We start from the raw sequence: 17,500 nt of genomic DNA on the forward strand, positions 1-17,500 counted from the left end.
AATAAAATTACTAGAAAGATTAATATATCTAGAATATACAATAATATATACGAAGCTATTCGCCCCCCCCCCACATATTTGATAGCTTCTCCTAGAAAAAAACTTGTAATACCTATTCCATTCGTAATTCCATCAATTCTTTTTTTATCAAAAAAAGAATTTAATTTCACTAATCTTCTGATACTAGCAATTAAAGATTTTTCATAAAAAAGATCTATATAACCATGATTATACGACCAATTATATATGATATTTTGAAAATGATCGGCAACATTTTTTTTAAGAAAACTTTTTTCAAATAAATTTAATAAATTCAAATTTTTTAAATAGGAATAAACCGATTTGTAAAAAAAAGACGCTAGAAATATTCCCCAAAAAGTGAAACTCAAAGAAAAAGTTGCGTTTGTGAAAAATTCATAATAATTCATAAAATTTTCTGAATCTTTATGTAAAAGATCTATAAACGGAATTAACAATTTTGATAAAATATCCAAATGTATTCCGTCTTGACTGAAAGAAATTCCTACAGCACCAACGAATAAAGTAAAGAGCGCTAAAATAAGCATAGAAAATCGCATAGTATTGTTAGATTCATTAGGATATAAACAAGCAGTTTTTTTAGTGCCAAAATGCATAATACCAAAAACAAGATGTTTTATATTTTTAATATTTTGATTAACGCGATGTAGATATCTCTTCCGGATAAAAAAAGAAGTTATTTCATTCTTTTTTATTTTTAGTAAAACTAAGAAAAAATTTTCGTTTTTTCTTTTAAGTTTTACTTGTTTCTTCCCCCATAAAGATATTGAATAGAATGAACTATTTTTTTTTCCATTAAAATTCAAAAAATGAACGTTTAAATATCCCTCAAAAACAAGTAAATAAATTCGAAACATATAAAATGCAGTTAATCCTGCTGCAGAACAAGCTATTATTGCAAAAATTGGTGAATACAACCAACTATCATTAAGAATCTCATCCTTAGACCAAAAACAGGCAAAGGGTGGAATACCGCAAAGAGAGAGTGTACCCACTAAAAAAAAAGTTTTTGTAATTGGTACATGTTTTGTTAAACCGCCCATAAAAACCATATTTTGACTTTTAGCTGGAGAATATCCGACAAGAGCTTCCATTGAATGAATAATGGATCCAGATCCTAAAAACAACAATGCTTTTGAATAAGCATGAGTAATCAAATGAAATAAAGCACCTCGATAAGATCCCATACCCAAAGCTAACATCATATAACCCAATTGAGACATTGTAGAATAGGCCAAATTTTTCTTAATATCTTTTTGAGCAATAGCTAAAGTAGCTCCTAATATTACTGTTATTATACCTATAAAAGCTATTGCGTTCATTATTTTGGGTAGCACTATGAAAAGAGGAAAAAGACGAGCCACAAGAAAAATTCCAGCGGCTACCATAGTAGCAGCATGTATAAGGGCAGAAATTGGAGTAGGTCCCTCCATAGCATCGGGTAGCCATACATGAAGAGGAAATTGGGCAGATTTTGCAACTGAGCCACAAAATAGCAAGAGGGCAAACAGAGTAAAAAAAAAAATATTCATTTCATTTTTAGAAATCAAATTATTTATAATTTGAAACAAATGCCGAAATTCCAAACTACCCGTTATCCAATAAAGACCTAAAATTCCCAATAATAAACCAAAATCCCCTACACGATTCGTTACAAATGCTTTTTGACAAGCATTTGCCGCAATAGGGCGGGTGAACCAAAAGCCTATTAATAAATAAGAACACATTCCAATTAATTCCCAAAAAAAATAAATTTGTATCAAATTCGAACTAGTAACTAATCCCAACATTGAAATATTAAAAAGAGTAAGATAAGCAAAAAATCTCAAATATCCTTGATCATGAGACATATAATTATCACTATAAATAAGAACGAGAATGCCAACCGTAGTAATTAATATTGACATAATAGAAGTAAGTGAATCGATCAAGTACCCAAACTCTAAAGAAATATCATTATTTATGGTCCAAGACCATACATATTGAAAAAACAAACTATTCTTGATTTGATGAATAGACAAATCAAGCGAAAAAATCATAACTATAGTTAACAATAAGATACTAGGAAAAGCCCAAATACGGCGAATATTTTTCGTTGCAGTGGGAAAAAGTAGAAGTCCCACTCCTATTAACATCGGAACTGGGAATGGAATAAAAGGTATGATCCATGAATATTGATGTGTATATTCCATACAATAAAGAAAAAAAATTAGGATTCTAATGAATTTGGTTTCTTAGGTTTTTCTTTTATCTTTTTTGTAAAGTAAAGGAATGGTTTCGGTTAATAACAAAGAAAGATAGAATTTAATAAAATAGAATAATCGATTATTCATTATTCTGACTCTTTGGACAATATTTTTTGAACATTGGTTTAGTTCATTAAATTTAACTTAACTAATTAAGTTTTTATTACAATAAGAAATAGCGATTTGGGGAAAACTTTCTAAAAAGTATTATATTCTTATTATAAATATAATAAAAACAAAAATGGAAATTCAAATATATAAAATATATGTCTAATTAGAGATAAACTTAATTTTCATTTACCGCAAAATGTCTTTCACATAAAATTCTATAACAATAAAAAACTATACTAATTCTATGGCAGTTCCAAAAAAGCGCACGTCTATATCAAAAAAACTTATTCGGAACACTTTATGGAAAAAGAAGGGATATTTTACAGCATTAAAAGCTTTTTCATTAGGGCAATCTATTTTTACGGGGAATTCAAAAAGCTTTTTCTGTAACAAATATAAACGTTAGAATAATTTCAATTAACTGGATTCAACGACTCTTTTTTAAATACAAAAATATGAATATAAAATTGATATAGAATATAAGATTCAGTTATGAATTTAGGATATTTACATTCTATATTATGATATTTACATTCTATATTTAATAGATTCTAATAGAATTCTTTAAAATTATTTTATTGAATGTTTAGTAAACAAATATTGTGTTTTAATTGATTCTTTGAATCTCGACAATTGACTAAAATTGGGTTATTATGGTTTCGAGTCAGCCGCTATGGTGAAATTGGTAGACACGCTGCTCTTAGGAAGCAGTGCTAGAGCATCTCGGTTCGAGTCCGAGTAGCGGCATCTTATCTTCTAAAAAAAAGTTCCTATAAAGAATTATTATTTCTATTCCAAGTATTTCTATTTTTTCATTCTATATGGTATTTTCCACTTTAGAGCATATATTAACTCATATATCCTTTTCGGTCGTATCTATTTTAATTTCAATTCATTTGATAACCTTATTATTAGGCAATGAAATCATAGGATTATACAATTTGTTCAAAAAAGGCATGATAATAACCTTTTTTTGTATCACAGGATTGTTAGTTACTCGTTGGATTTTTTCAGGCCATTTACCATTTAGTAATTTATATGAATCATTAATATTTCTTTCATGGACTTTTTCTATCTTTTATATGGTTCTTTGCTTCAAAAAACAAAAAAATGACTATTTCAATACAATAATAACACCAAGTATTCTTTTTACCCAAGGCTTTGCTACTTCGGGTCTTTTAACCGAAATGCATGAATCCTTAAAATTAGTGCCTGCTTTACAGTCCCATTGGTTAATGATGCACGTAAGTATGATGATATTGGGTTATACAACTCTTTTATGTGGATCATTAATATCAGTGGCTATTTTAGTCATTACATTTCAAGAACTCATACAAATTCTTGGTAAAAGCAAGACTTTGTTTTTTTTTAATGAATCCTTTTCTTTTGCTGAAATCAAATATATGAATATGAATGATAAAAAGAATATTTTACAACAAACTCCTTTTCCGTTTTATTCGTCTTATAGAAATTATTATAGATATCAATTTATTCAACAATTGGATCGTTGGGGTTACCGTACTATTAGTCTAGGTTTTATCTTTTTAACAATAGGTAATATATCTGGAGCAGTATGGGCTAATGAGGCATGGGGATCATATTGGAATTGGGATCCAAAGGAAACTTGGGCTTTTATTACTTGGACTATTTTCGCAATTTATTTACATACTAGAAAAAATAAAAAATTGGAATATAGAAATTCTTCAATAGTGGCCTCCATAGGCTTTCTTATAATTTGGATATGTTATTTAGGGATAAATCTTTTAGGAATAGGACTACATAGTTATGGTTCATTTACACCTAATTAATTTAAAAAAATTCACAAATATTGGGAACATTCTATAGAATAAGAAAAAAAACTCCCAATAAAATGATTAAGACCCCATTGAATCAAGTAATGTAATATTGATTCAAGGGGTTCTCACAAACAACAAAAATATTCAATTAGAATTCAATTTCATTTTTATGTAATTAAGAAAATACAAAAAGAAATCCATTTTTTTTTATTGTGCATCGGATTGATTTCTATTTTTTCTTTTTCATTTATTCCCAAAAACTATCTATAAAAAATGAGAGAGAATAGCTTCAACCTTGTCAGCCGAAATTGAAAAAATAAAATCTGGATAAATGCCAATACTTATTACGGGTATAAGGATAGAAATTGAAATAAATAATTCTCGTGGCCCCGAATCAAAAAAATAAGAATTTTGTTTATTAAAAAGCTTGTATCCATAAAACATTTGACGTAAGATAGATAATAAATAAATAGGAGTTAATATCATTCCAATTGCAGTTACAAAAGTTATGAGTATTTTTGTGATGAAAAGATATTTTTGATTGGTAATTATTCCCAATAATACTATAAATTCTGCAACAAAACCGCTCATGCCCGGTAATGCAAGAGAAGCCATCGATAAGGTAGTGAAAATCGTGAATATTTTTGGCATTGGGATAGCCATTCCACCCATTTCGTCGAGATAAAGAAGACGTAGTCTATCATAACTAGTTCCCGCCAAGAAAAAAAGGGCAGCACCAATAAATCCGTGAGAGATTATTTGTAAAATAGCCCCATTCAGCCCTGTCTCGCTTATAGAACCAATTCCTAAAATTAAGAAACCCATATGAGAGACCGAGGAATAAGCTATTCTTTTTTTTACATTGCGTTGACCAAGAGATGTTGAAGCTGCATAGATTATTTGAATGGAACCTAATAACATTAACCAGGGACAAAATATAGAATGAGCGCGAGATAATAATTCCATATTAATTCGAACCAACCCATATGCTCCCATTTTTAATAATATTCCGGCTAAAAGCATACAAGTGCTGTAATGCGCCTCTCCATGGGTATCAGGTAACCATGTATGTAAGGGTATAATTGGTGATTTGACAGCAAAAGCAATAAGAAATCCCATATAGAAGATTATTTCCAGTGCCACGGGATATGATTGATTAGTTAATGATTCAAAATTTAATGTTGGTTCATTAGAACTATAGAAACCCATACCCAGAATTCCCAGTAATAAAAAAACAGAACTTCCCGCAGTGTACAAAATAAACTTTGTAGCTGAATACAAACGTTTTTTTCCACCCCACATAGATAAAAGTAGATAAACGGGAATTAATTCTAATTCCCACATGATGAAAAAAAGTAAAATGTCTTGAGAAGAAAATGTTCCTAGTTGACCACTATACATTGCTAACATTAGAAAATAGAATAATTTAGATTCTCGAGTAACCGGTTGAGCTGATAACGTAGCTAACGTAGTGATAAATCCCGTTAATAAAAGGGGTCCTAGAGAGAGTCCATCTATTCCGAATCTCCAGTAAAAGTCAAAAAAATGGATCCATTTATAATTTTCTGTCAATTGGATTAGTGGATCATCTAATTCGAAATGATAACAAAATACATAGGTTATTAGAAGGAGATCTATGAAACATATACAATAAGTATACCATTTAATTGTCTTATTTCCTTTATGGGGAAATAAGACAATTAAAGAACCTCCGACTATTGGCAAAACTACAACTGTTGTTAACCAAGGAAAATAATTCGTGATAAAAATAAGATATACTTAGACTACAAAAACCCGGGCTCAAAATATTTTTTTATTTTGAGCCCGGGTTTTTGCCAGTAAAAAAAAGTACTTGTATGCGGTTCTTTTTGAAACGTATCAATAAGCTAGACCCATGCTTCGAGTTGTTTCATGCCATAAATAAACTCTAACACTTAAGAAATCCGTCGGACAGGCGGATTCACACCTCTTACAACCAACACAGTCCTCTGTTCTTGGGGCAGAAGCAATTTGTTTAGCTTTACATCCGTCCCAAGGTATCATTTCTAATACATCTGTTGGGCAGGCTCGTACACATTGAGTACATCCTATACATGTATCATAAATCTTTACTGAATGTGACATTGGAACATAATCCTTGAACATCAAAAATTCAACATTTTCAATCTAGTAAATTGGTAAACCAATTATATATATCTATATATGATATATATATATCTATATATATATATCTATATTATATACCAGATGAATCAATGATTTATAAGAATTTTGCTACTAAAAATATATTTATAGATTAATAACTAATAAGAGAATAGAACCAAGATACTTTGATTTCTTATCTTTGTTTTCGCAAACGCAAACATGATTAAAAAGGATATATCATTTCTGCTAATTTGAATGGATTATATAGTACACACTATTCAAAATTAGACTTTTTTTTATGAATAATACTATTTATTCAACAAATTTGATTGATTGATACGGGTTGATTTTCTATTACGATATATTGAGGAAACAATAGCTGGTCCGATAGCTGCTTCAGCGGCTGCAACAGCTATAACAAAAATTGAAAAAATATTTCCTTTTAGTTGCCGCCTATCAAAAAAATCAGAAAAGGTTACGAGATTTATATTAACTGCATTTAGTATAAGTTCAAGACACATAAGGGCTCTAACCATATTTCGGCTCGTGATCAATCCATAGATACCTATAGAAAATAAATAAGCACTCAAAACAAGTGTATGCTCGAATATCATTGACCAACTCCTTTTCAATTTTTATTCATTTCGATATGAATATGAATTCAACGGATTTTATTGCCTAACATAATAAGTCTACAACAAAATCAAGTATTTGCAAAAAGATTTTATACTTTATACATAAATATTCTTTTTCCTTAACATATAATTCAACAAAAAAGAAATGTAATAAATTCTAACAAAATGTAATTTATATTATTTTATTAGTTCGAAAACTTTCTTATTGGCGAGCCACAAAAATTGCACCTATTAAAGCAACTAAAAGAATTATTGAAATTAGTTCAAATGGAAGAAAAAAATCTGTTGATAAATGAATTCCAATTTGTTGACTAGTACTTATCAAATCTTGCTCTAAAATCTGATTGGGTCTTGTCGTCCAAATAATTCCGTGCCATGATGTCTCTAGAATAGTAGTTATTTGTGAAAGAAAGATACTGGTACAAACCATCAAAGTAATTCCATCCCCAACGGTCCAAACACGAAAATTTTGGTAATAGTCCGAACCATTCATAAACATCACAGCAAATATTATTAAAACATTTATAGCGCCCACGTAAATAAGTAGCTGTGAGGCAGCTACGAAATGGGAGTTTGATAAAATATAGAATAAAGATACACAAACAAGAACTAGTCCCAATGAAAAAGCAGAAAAAATCGGATTCGTAAAGAATACTACTCCTAGACTTCCTAATATGAGACCTGATCCAAGAAAGATTAAAATAAAATCATGTAGCGATTCGGACAAATCCATTATATGTAAAATAAAAGATAAATAGAAATTTCATGACCTTATTGATATGACCAGGAAAAAACTTGTTAAATACGAAAATTATCTGTGCATAGAAATTCACCAAATCCTAAGATAAGATAGTGAATTGTTATTAGGTACAGTTGTTATAGAATCAATGGAATTTCATTCTTTTCTTTATGCCAAAGAGTCATTTCAAAAAAATAGAATATCTTTTTTTTTATTCTATATATAGAGAAATTCAATTATTTTTGTGAAGAATTTTGAAATCATTTTATTTGAATTGTTCGAATTGTATAATCATCAATTACTGATACTGGTAAACGACCCAAAGCAATTAGATTATAATTCAATTCGTGGCGATCATAAGTTGAAAGTTCATATTCTTCGGTCATTGATAAACAATTTGTTGGACAATACTCAATACAGTTACCACAAAATATACAGATTCCAAAATCAATACTGTAATTAAGCAACCGTTTTTTTCGAATATCAGTTTCTAGTTTCCAATCAACAATGGGTAGATCTATAGGACAGACACGAACACATACTTCACAAGCAATGCATTTATCAAATTCAAAATGTATTCGACCGCGAAAACGTTCTGATGAGATTATTTTTTCATAAGGATATTGAATAGTTACGGGTAACCTATTTGCATGAGATAAGGTAATCATGAGACCTTGACCAATATATCTAGCAGCTCGTATTATTTGTTCACTATAATTTATGAATTCAGTTACCATAAGGAACATATCGTGAATAGCTCTGAATATTTTTTTTCTTTCTCTTGTTTAAAACAAGTTCTGAATTTTGAATATAGAAGGTCCACATTTTTTTTACAGTGAAAACAGTTGAGACGACGTTGTTAATAATAGATTACCAAGAGAAATGGGTAAAAGAAACTTCCACCCAAGATTTAATAATTGATCTATTCGTAGCCTAGGCAAAGTCCATCTTGTTGTGATAGAAACGAATATGAATAAATAAGTTTTAACTAGTGTAATAAAGATACCAATTATCGTTACAAAAACTCCGTATGTTTTATTTATTTGAAAAAAATTAGAAACGAAGATGTACGGAATAGAGAAATTTGAACCACCAAAATAAAGAACTGTTACAAATAAGGAAGAAACGAATAGGTTTAAATAGGAAGCAACATAAAATAAACCAAATTTGATACCGGAATATTCGGTTTGATAACCCGCTATTAGTTCTTCTTCCGCTTCTGGTAAATCAAAAGGTAATCTTTCACATTCTGCTAGGGAAGAGATTAGAAAAACGAGGAAACCCATAGGTTGCCGCCACAAATTCCATCCCCAAAAACCATATTTGGATTGTGCATCAACTATATCAACTGTACTTAAACTGTTAGATAATCCTAGTCGGTGATGACATTACTGTTACCATCTCTATTACAGAACCGTACATGAGATTTTCATCTCATACGGCTCCTTTAAAGCCTTAAAAAAATATAAGAACCCGGCCAATTATTTCTCCCTTGATATATCCCTAAGATAGATAAGATTCTATTTTCTCGGACGGTTCTGAATTAGACCCATGGAATTCTGTCTGTTCTAAAAAAAATTTTTAAATGAATACACACTTATTTAAAAAATAAAAACATTTGCACATTTATTGAATTTCTTTAGATAAATAAAAAATACAAAAGGTACTTCTGAATTGATCTCATCCTTTAAAAAATTCAAAATTAAATTTGTTGAGTAATAACTTAATTTCATTTTTGCATAAAATACTCTTTTAAAATTATCAAGAACTCCCACATCATTTTCGATTCCGAAAAATAATTAGATGTTCTTTTTTTAAATTATGATTATCTCCATAAATATGGAGTATATAAGACAAAAAAGAAAAAGGAGATCACTTTTACCTCTTATCTTATTCCTTTTTGTGCAAGCAAAAGGGGACTTCAAAAAATTAAAGGATTATTTCGTTCCTGATAGTTATTTATTCAATCAATGGATGGAAGTATACTCTAGATCGGAATTGGGGGGAGTACTGCCTTATTTTTTCTACCAACTTCAAGTCCCCATTAGTATTCTTTTTATATTATACATAAATTGGATAATTTAAAAAAGAAATATACGTTACTAATCTTTTGTGTATTTTGGTGTTTCTAGCCATCCATTAATTTTTTTTATTATATTAATGCCTTTTTTTAATTTTGTTAATATATGTATGCTAATTCATACAAATGATATTGAAAATTTGAAAAAGGTTGGTCTTTTGCGTCCGCTTCAAGACAGGATTACTAATCAACAAATCTTGGGAAAAACAACCACTTCTATACATAGAATATAATATATAGAATCTAATTCTAGAATTTCATTGATTTTTTCACCTTATTCTTATACATAGAAAATTAGACTCAATATTTTTACTGCAATTTGAAATCATCATACTTTCTCTATAAGTAATAGAGTATTCTATAAATTATATTCAAAAAAAGCTGTTTTATTGCACTCATATAACTATCTGATTCAATTATTCAATCCAAATGCGAAAAGAATATATATATATTCTTTATAGATTCTTTTTGTACTTTAAATATAAGGAGAGGCTTATAAGAAATAGTATCAAAAAATTTATGTCTCAACGAAGCACACATAGAGATATCGATAACACACATAGAGTTAATGGTATTTCATAACTAATTGATTGAGCAGCTGCTCGTAGACCACCCAAAAAGGAATATTTATTATTTGACCCATATCCTGACATAAGAAGTCCAATGGGGGCAATACTCGAAATAGCAATCCATAAAAAAACACCAATATTCAGATCAGATAAAACAAAGTTATAGCCAAAAGGAATTACTGAATAGCTTATTATAATGGATATGACTGAGATAGATGGGCCGAAACTAAATAAACGAATATCTCCTCTAGATGGAATAAGATTCTCTTTAAAAAGTAATTTTGTTCCGTCTGCTAGAGCTTGAAGAACTCCAAAAGGACCGGTGTATTCAGGTCCAATACGCTGTTGTATCCCTGCAGATATTTCTCTTTCTAACCATACAATTGCTAGTACACTTATAGTAATTCCTAATATCAAAATAAAAATAGGCACAAATACCCAAAGAATTCCATATATCTCTTTCAAAAATTGCAATCTGAAAAAAAAATGTATATCTTGTATTTCTGTTAAATCAATTATCATTTCAACGATCAACTTCTCCCATAATAATATCTATGCTACCTAGTATTGTCATAATATCGGCCAATTTCATTCTTTTAACTAATTGAGGAAGAATTTGCAAATTTATAAAACCGGGCGGATGAATTTTCCATCTCCAAGGAAAACCATTTTGATCCCCTATTAGAAAAATCCCTAATTCTCCCTTGGGGGCTTCAACTCTTACATAAAGTTCTTGTTTTGGCAATTCAAAACTCGGAGACGATTTTTTACTAATAAATCGATACTCAAACTCATTCCATTCTGGCTCTTTTTCTCTATCAAAGCAGCGGATTTCTAAATTTTCATATGGACCGCCGGGAAGTCCTTCCAAAGCCTGTTGAATAATTTTTATGGATTCTATCATTTCACCAATTCGAACTAAATAACGAGCTAATGAATCTCCTTCTTTTTGCCATTGAACTTCCCAATGAAATTCTTCGTAACATTCATAATTATCCACTTTACGTAGATCCCATTGTATTCCGGAAGCCCGAAGCATCGGTCCTGATAAACCCCAATTAATAACTTCTTTTACATCAACAACACCGACGCCCTCAACCCGTTCTAAAAAAATAGGATTTCGCGTAATAAGTTTTTGATATTCAGCAATACTTGTTAAAAAATAATCGCAGAAATCATAACATTTATCTATCCAACCATAAGGTAGATCAGTCGCTACCCCTCCGATACGAAAAAAATTATGCATCATTCTCATACCTGTGGCAGCTTCAAATAGATCATATATTAATTCTCTTTCTCTGAAAATATAGAAAAAAGGTGTTTGTGCACCAATATCTGCCATAAAAGGTCCTAGCCATAGTAGGTGAGAAGCTATACGGCTTAACTCCAACATTATTACTCGGATATAGCTGGCTCTTTTAGGTACTTGAATATTTCCCAACTGTTCTGGTCCATTTACAGTTATTGCTTCTGTGAACATTGTAGCTAAATAGTCCCAACGTGTTACATAAGGCAGATATTGTATAATTGTTCGGTTTTCCGCTATTTTTTCCATTCCTCTGTGTAAATAACCCAATATCGGTTCACAATCAATAACATCCTCACCATCTAGAGTAACAATAAGTCTAAGAACACCGTGCATTGATGGGTGGTGAGGCCCCATATTGACTATCATGAAGTCCTTTCTTTTCGTTGAGATATTCATAGGTTTTTGCTCGATTTATTCTTTTATGAATCGCTTAAAAAAAAAGTTCATCCAAATTCAAGATCTAATAAATCGAATAATTGAAAATTACTCTTCAATTTAACGAATTTGTGACTGCCGAATATTAAACTGATTGATTAATTTTTTATACCGTATTCCATCTTTCTTTGACAAATAAGACAGTAATCTTTGCCGTTTTCCCAAAATTTTACGTAAACCTGTTTGGGATGAGTAGTCTTTTCGGTGCAATTCAAAATGTGAAGTAAGTCTTCGTATTCTATTGGTAAATTTGAATATTTGAAATTCAACCAATCCCGGTTTTTTTCCTTTTTTTTCTTGTGAAATAACAGGTATAAATGACTTTTTTACCATAAAAAAATAAAAGTTTTTCCTTCTCCTCGATTTTTATAGATATTTTTATTGATCAGTAATTAGAATGACACTCATTTTTAATTTTTTGATAGAAATCCGAAATCTAATTTTTTTGATAACTGAAATCAATCCAATTGAAATAGAGAATTTAAATAGATATAGTATAAAGGAGACTAGTTTGATATATAAAAAAGAATTGTATACATTACATTAGATAAAAAAAGATAATTTTGTTAATGCTTTTTTTTTATGTATACATCATTGAATTAAAATCAATGCCATACCAAAATACGTGTATTTGTTTAACCTATGTATCTATCTATAGATAGATACATATGCTAAATAGAAAACAAAATTAGATTAACGAATTTTCACACGCGGATACATATGTATCCTTACTATACTGAAACGGCTTCCATTATGGGTATTAAACCAATAACGATTTATACAAGCTAAATCTTCTAATCGATATTTTGGCCAAAGAAAAATTTTGAAATTCATTAGTTTTTTTTTCTCTTTCTCATTTCTTTTTTTAGTCAAAACTTTAAAACAATTTTGGACTTTATTTTCATTATAAAATATTGTGTTTCTATGCATACTATTTATATTATTTGGATCTAAACAAATTCTAATTCTCAACTCTCTACGACGTCTAGCAGATAAAATGTTTTCAGGAACAAGTAAATTAAATTTCTCGTTTTCTTTGTTTTCTGTTATCTTTTGATCTTTTGTTCTTGTAATGTATTTATCAAAAAATTTCTTATTAACATGAATTTTTTCTGAGTATTTTTTATAAATTTTGCGTTTATTCTTATGAATTAATGAAAAACCCATCATTTTATACTTAAAAAATTGTTTATTATTTTTTCTAGACAGGCGAACTGGTTCGATAACAAATAGTTCTTTTTTCCTAAATTTATTATTTTTCTTTTTCCTTAAGCCTGAAAGAGTTAAATTCGTCTGTTTTTGAATCATCATAATATCTAGACCTAGTTCTCCTCTTTGAATAGAGGCTATAGTAATTTTTCTTAAATTTGTCAATCTAATAAGGAGACAATATACTTTTACATTGTTAAATATTTTTTGACCTAAGAAATTTTTCCAGTTTAAATGGAAATTCAAAAAATTTCTTACTAAGAATTGAAGTTCTGCCTCCATATTGTTCTTGGGTTTTTTTTTCGATGTTCTAAAAACATCTATTTTTTTTTTCTTTCTAGTAATATTCTTTTCACTAACATTTTTATTTCCTTTAGAATGTAAAAAAAGAGAATGTAAATAAAGTAATTTTATTGGTATAATTTGCGAGTTACCCCTAAATGTATTATAAAATATCACAAATTTGGAAAAGAACCAAAATTCCGGATTGCATATGGAACGATTTAGTATTTTTCTATTGATTCCCGTCCAATCCAAATATTTTCTATCCGGATTTATAATAATAGTATCTTCTGCTATATAATTCTTGATAAAAATATTACTTATTCTATCAAATAAGTCTTTTTTATATGTATTGTAATTAGAAGAAATCATTGTGTTTTTATTTGATTGAAATAGGGATCTATATCGATAAATATATGAGTCTTTCTTATTTGCATAATTCATAAAATTATAGGATAAAAGATCGTATTTATATTGTTTTCTAATTTTTTTTTTTAATGGGATTCCTTGTTGTTCTTTGTAAAGAATTAATGGGCTTTTTCCATATGAATCCCATTTGGTTAAATTTTTATTTTGAGTTACACCACATTTAGTGATTCTATTTCTCCATTTTTGTGATACTAATTTTGACCAGCTACTGTTAGATAAGTTATATTGATAATAATTATTCTTTAACCAATTTGTCCATTGATTTAGTTCAGAATTGAGCAGGTTATTTTGTTTTCTTTTAGAATGAACTATTCCTTGTGCTCCAAAAAAAGAATCCTTTATTTCATTTTTCAGAAAAAAAAAATTTTTATTATATTGAAAAAGAAGTCTTAACTTATATATGTTTATGTTAATAATTCGGGTTTGTAACAAATTTAAAAATACATATGGTTGTGACAAAAAGGAGACATCAAAATAATTATGTGAATTCGCATTCTTATTCTTATTATTAAAATATTTGTGTAATTTTAAAAGAAAGGGAATTATACTTTGATTTGTTTTATAACTTCTTTCTGTATTTGGTTCATTATCGTAAAGCCATTTATTTAAAAATTTTTTTGTTGATTCAAGAAAAAGTTGTAGCTGGATTTTCGGAATACAAATGATATATAGAAAGATATCTATGTATATTTTTTTCATCAAAAATTGAAAAAAAGAATGTGATTTTTTAGTTAAGCTAATATTTCTTCTTTGGAATATCTGCAAAATTTTTTTTTCGAATTCTATCCTTTTACTATCATAAATTTTTTTCTTCGAATGAATATTTGTCTCGCGAATTCCAAGTCCTCTTTTCTTTTCTTCTTTTTTCATTTTTTCTATTTTTTTAATAACTACTTTTCTCTTAGTATTGAGATCCTTTATAGATTTTTTTTTCAATGAAAAATTTGTCGACTTTATCGATTGAATTGAAATGGTTGCTTCAGAAATCATTGAATTATTCTTCCAAATTGTTGAATATTTTTTGTTTTCGCTCAATTCATCGAGTTTTGGGGGTTTCCTTTTAATAAAAAAATATTTTAAATTTAAAAATTCTTGTTTTTTTTTCGTGAGGAATACTATACTTTTTCTAATAATTTCAAGAATACTTTGGATGATCCCTTTTGCTTTTTCTATTACGATATTTAGAAACAGTTTGAATTTTTCACTTAAAACTTTTAGAACTAGAAAAGTGAAAAATTCAAATTTTTTCTTTTTTTTTTTTAGTTCTTTTAAAATGGGGTCGAAAAAGGAAAGTGGATTTTTCGTGGAACTAGAAAAAGGCAATTCAACTTCCATCCCCCAAACTGTTAAAAAACAAAAGTTCTTTTTTTTCTTTGAATTTTTTTTGTTTTCATTACATCGTATTTTAGATTTATGCCAAGGTTTTAGACGAAAAGGAAATAATATTTTTATCTGAATCCCATCTGTTAGCCATTTTTGCGGAAACTCTCTTTCGGATAATTGAACGCCGTTATACGTGCATTTAATATATATTTCTCTCTTCCAATCCATATAATCTTCAGACCATTCTGGAATTTGAAAAAATAGTATACGAATTGTATTTTTAATTATTATAAATGAAGGTAATAGAATATATTTCCTAATAAAGCATTGGGTTATTAATAAAACACCTCTTATTACTTGAGCAAATATAATGCTATCCCAGGCTTCTGCTATTTCTATACGTTTTCTTTCTGCATTTTCCTTTTTTGCTTCCTCCTCTTTTTTTTTCGGACTTTTTTTTGTTTTTTCCTCTATAGAACCTAAAATTTGAAATTCTGTCTTTTTACGAATCCAAATATTTAACATAAAAAATCTTTTCATTGATTTTAAACTATGAAAAGAAAAGAATATTGATTTTTCAATTTTATCCAAAAAAAGCGGCGAATGCACCCTTTTTTGAAAAAATTTCCAAGTAACTGTTTTCCGTCTTTGAGCACGGATAGATCCTTTGATTATGTCTCTTCGAAAATCCGATTGTTGGGAATAACGTCTTAAAGCCAATTCGTTTTTTTGTTCATTATTTTCAGTATCTCCACGATCACGATAAGTCTTGTATTTTTTAAAAAATTTATCTTTATTAGTCAAAATGACTACACGTTTGCCTTTTCTAGAACGAATTTGAGAATTATCTGCTTCAATTTTTCCACCTAGTTGTTCTAATTCGTCCATCAATTTGTATGACCACCGAGGTACTTTTTTACAGATTTCGTTTCTTTTAATAGACTTAGTGTTCTTTCGATTTACTTTTCTTTTTTCGTTCAAATCAGTTGTAATTGCATCAAATAATATTTTGATTATTTGTTTTTTTTCTGCGTCATAATTATAATTCATTTTTACTTGTTCAGGTTCTGTAAATAAATAAGGTACGTGCGAATTTAAGCTTGACACTAATGAAAATTGACTGATTAGATTAAAAAGAAATGTAGTTACTAATAATTTTTTATCAAATGTTTTTCTATTTTCCTCTAATTTTGGAGAATTACTATTATTCTTTTTAGAAATCTTATTATAAAGAAAGATATCTTGAATTTTATTTATAAAAATGTTATTTTTTTTGTAAGTTTTTTCATGTTGGATTGAGGTTGAAAAACCGTTTTTTATTTGTCCACGGAAGGGTCCGTTTAACAAAGGATCTTTTCTTTTAGTTAAATATTTTTTTTTAGTTTCATCATCACAAAATCGAATTCTATTTTCGAATATATCGAGAGAAATCAATTTCTTATCTATCAGTTTTGTGCGATTTATAAATTCATTGCTCAATTTGTTTATTTTTTCTTCATTCCTATAGTACGAATCATTATACAAATCATCAGAGGAAATTTTCTTTTTTGTGAAGAAATCTATTTTTGTTTCCATCAGTTTTTCAAAACTTGATAAATTTTGTGGATACGTAAAAGATATTTTTTCTCTTCCATCACGTTGATATGTATGAAAAAAAAATTCTGAAATTTCATTTTTTACCATGTTTTCAAATTCATTATTTTTTATATATCGAAATGGACGCTTCCATCGTTTATAATTGAAAAGAATATTTATAAGAGGTTTTTGTAACATATCTTTATCTTTTTTTTTTCCTTTTTTAGAAATTTCATTGCTTTGTTTACTTTCTAATACTAATAGTTTTTTATTAAAAAAGGGGAGAGGTGTTCTTCCTAAATAATATAAACAGGTAACAAATAAGAAAAAAGCAAAGATTTTAAACATATAATTTCTAAATTCTGACAGAATGTCTTTTTTTGATTGAATACGGACATTAGATTTAATCCAATTATTTTGCTGTATGCAGATTAATAAAAATTCAATCCATTTTATAAAAAAAGTATGACCTATTATCCAACCAATAAAACTACTTGTTAAAAATAGCAATTTATTGTTACATCGAAACAAATAAATATTGATGAATCTCATGAATATGGAACTCGGTAAGAAAAGGG

Source organism: Vigna unguiculata, unplaced genomic scaffold (assembly GCF_037176805.1).
Source record: "Vigna unguiculata cultivar grain cowpea cultivar isolate G323 ecotype 2 unplaced genomic scaffold, ASM3717680v1 ptg000154l, whole genome shotgun sequence".
NCBI lineage: Eukaryota > Viridiplantae > Streptophyta > Magnoliopsida > Fabales > Fabaceae > Vigna > Vigna unguiculata.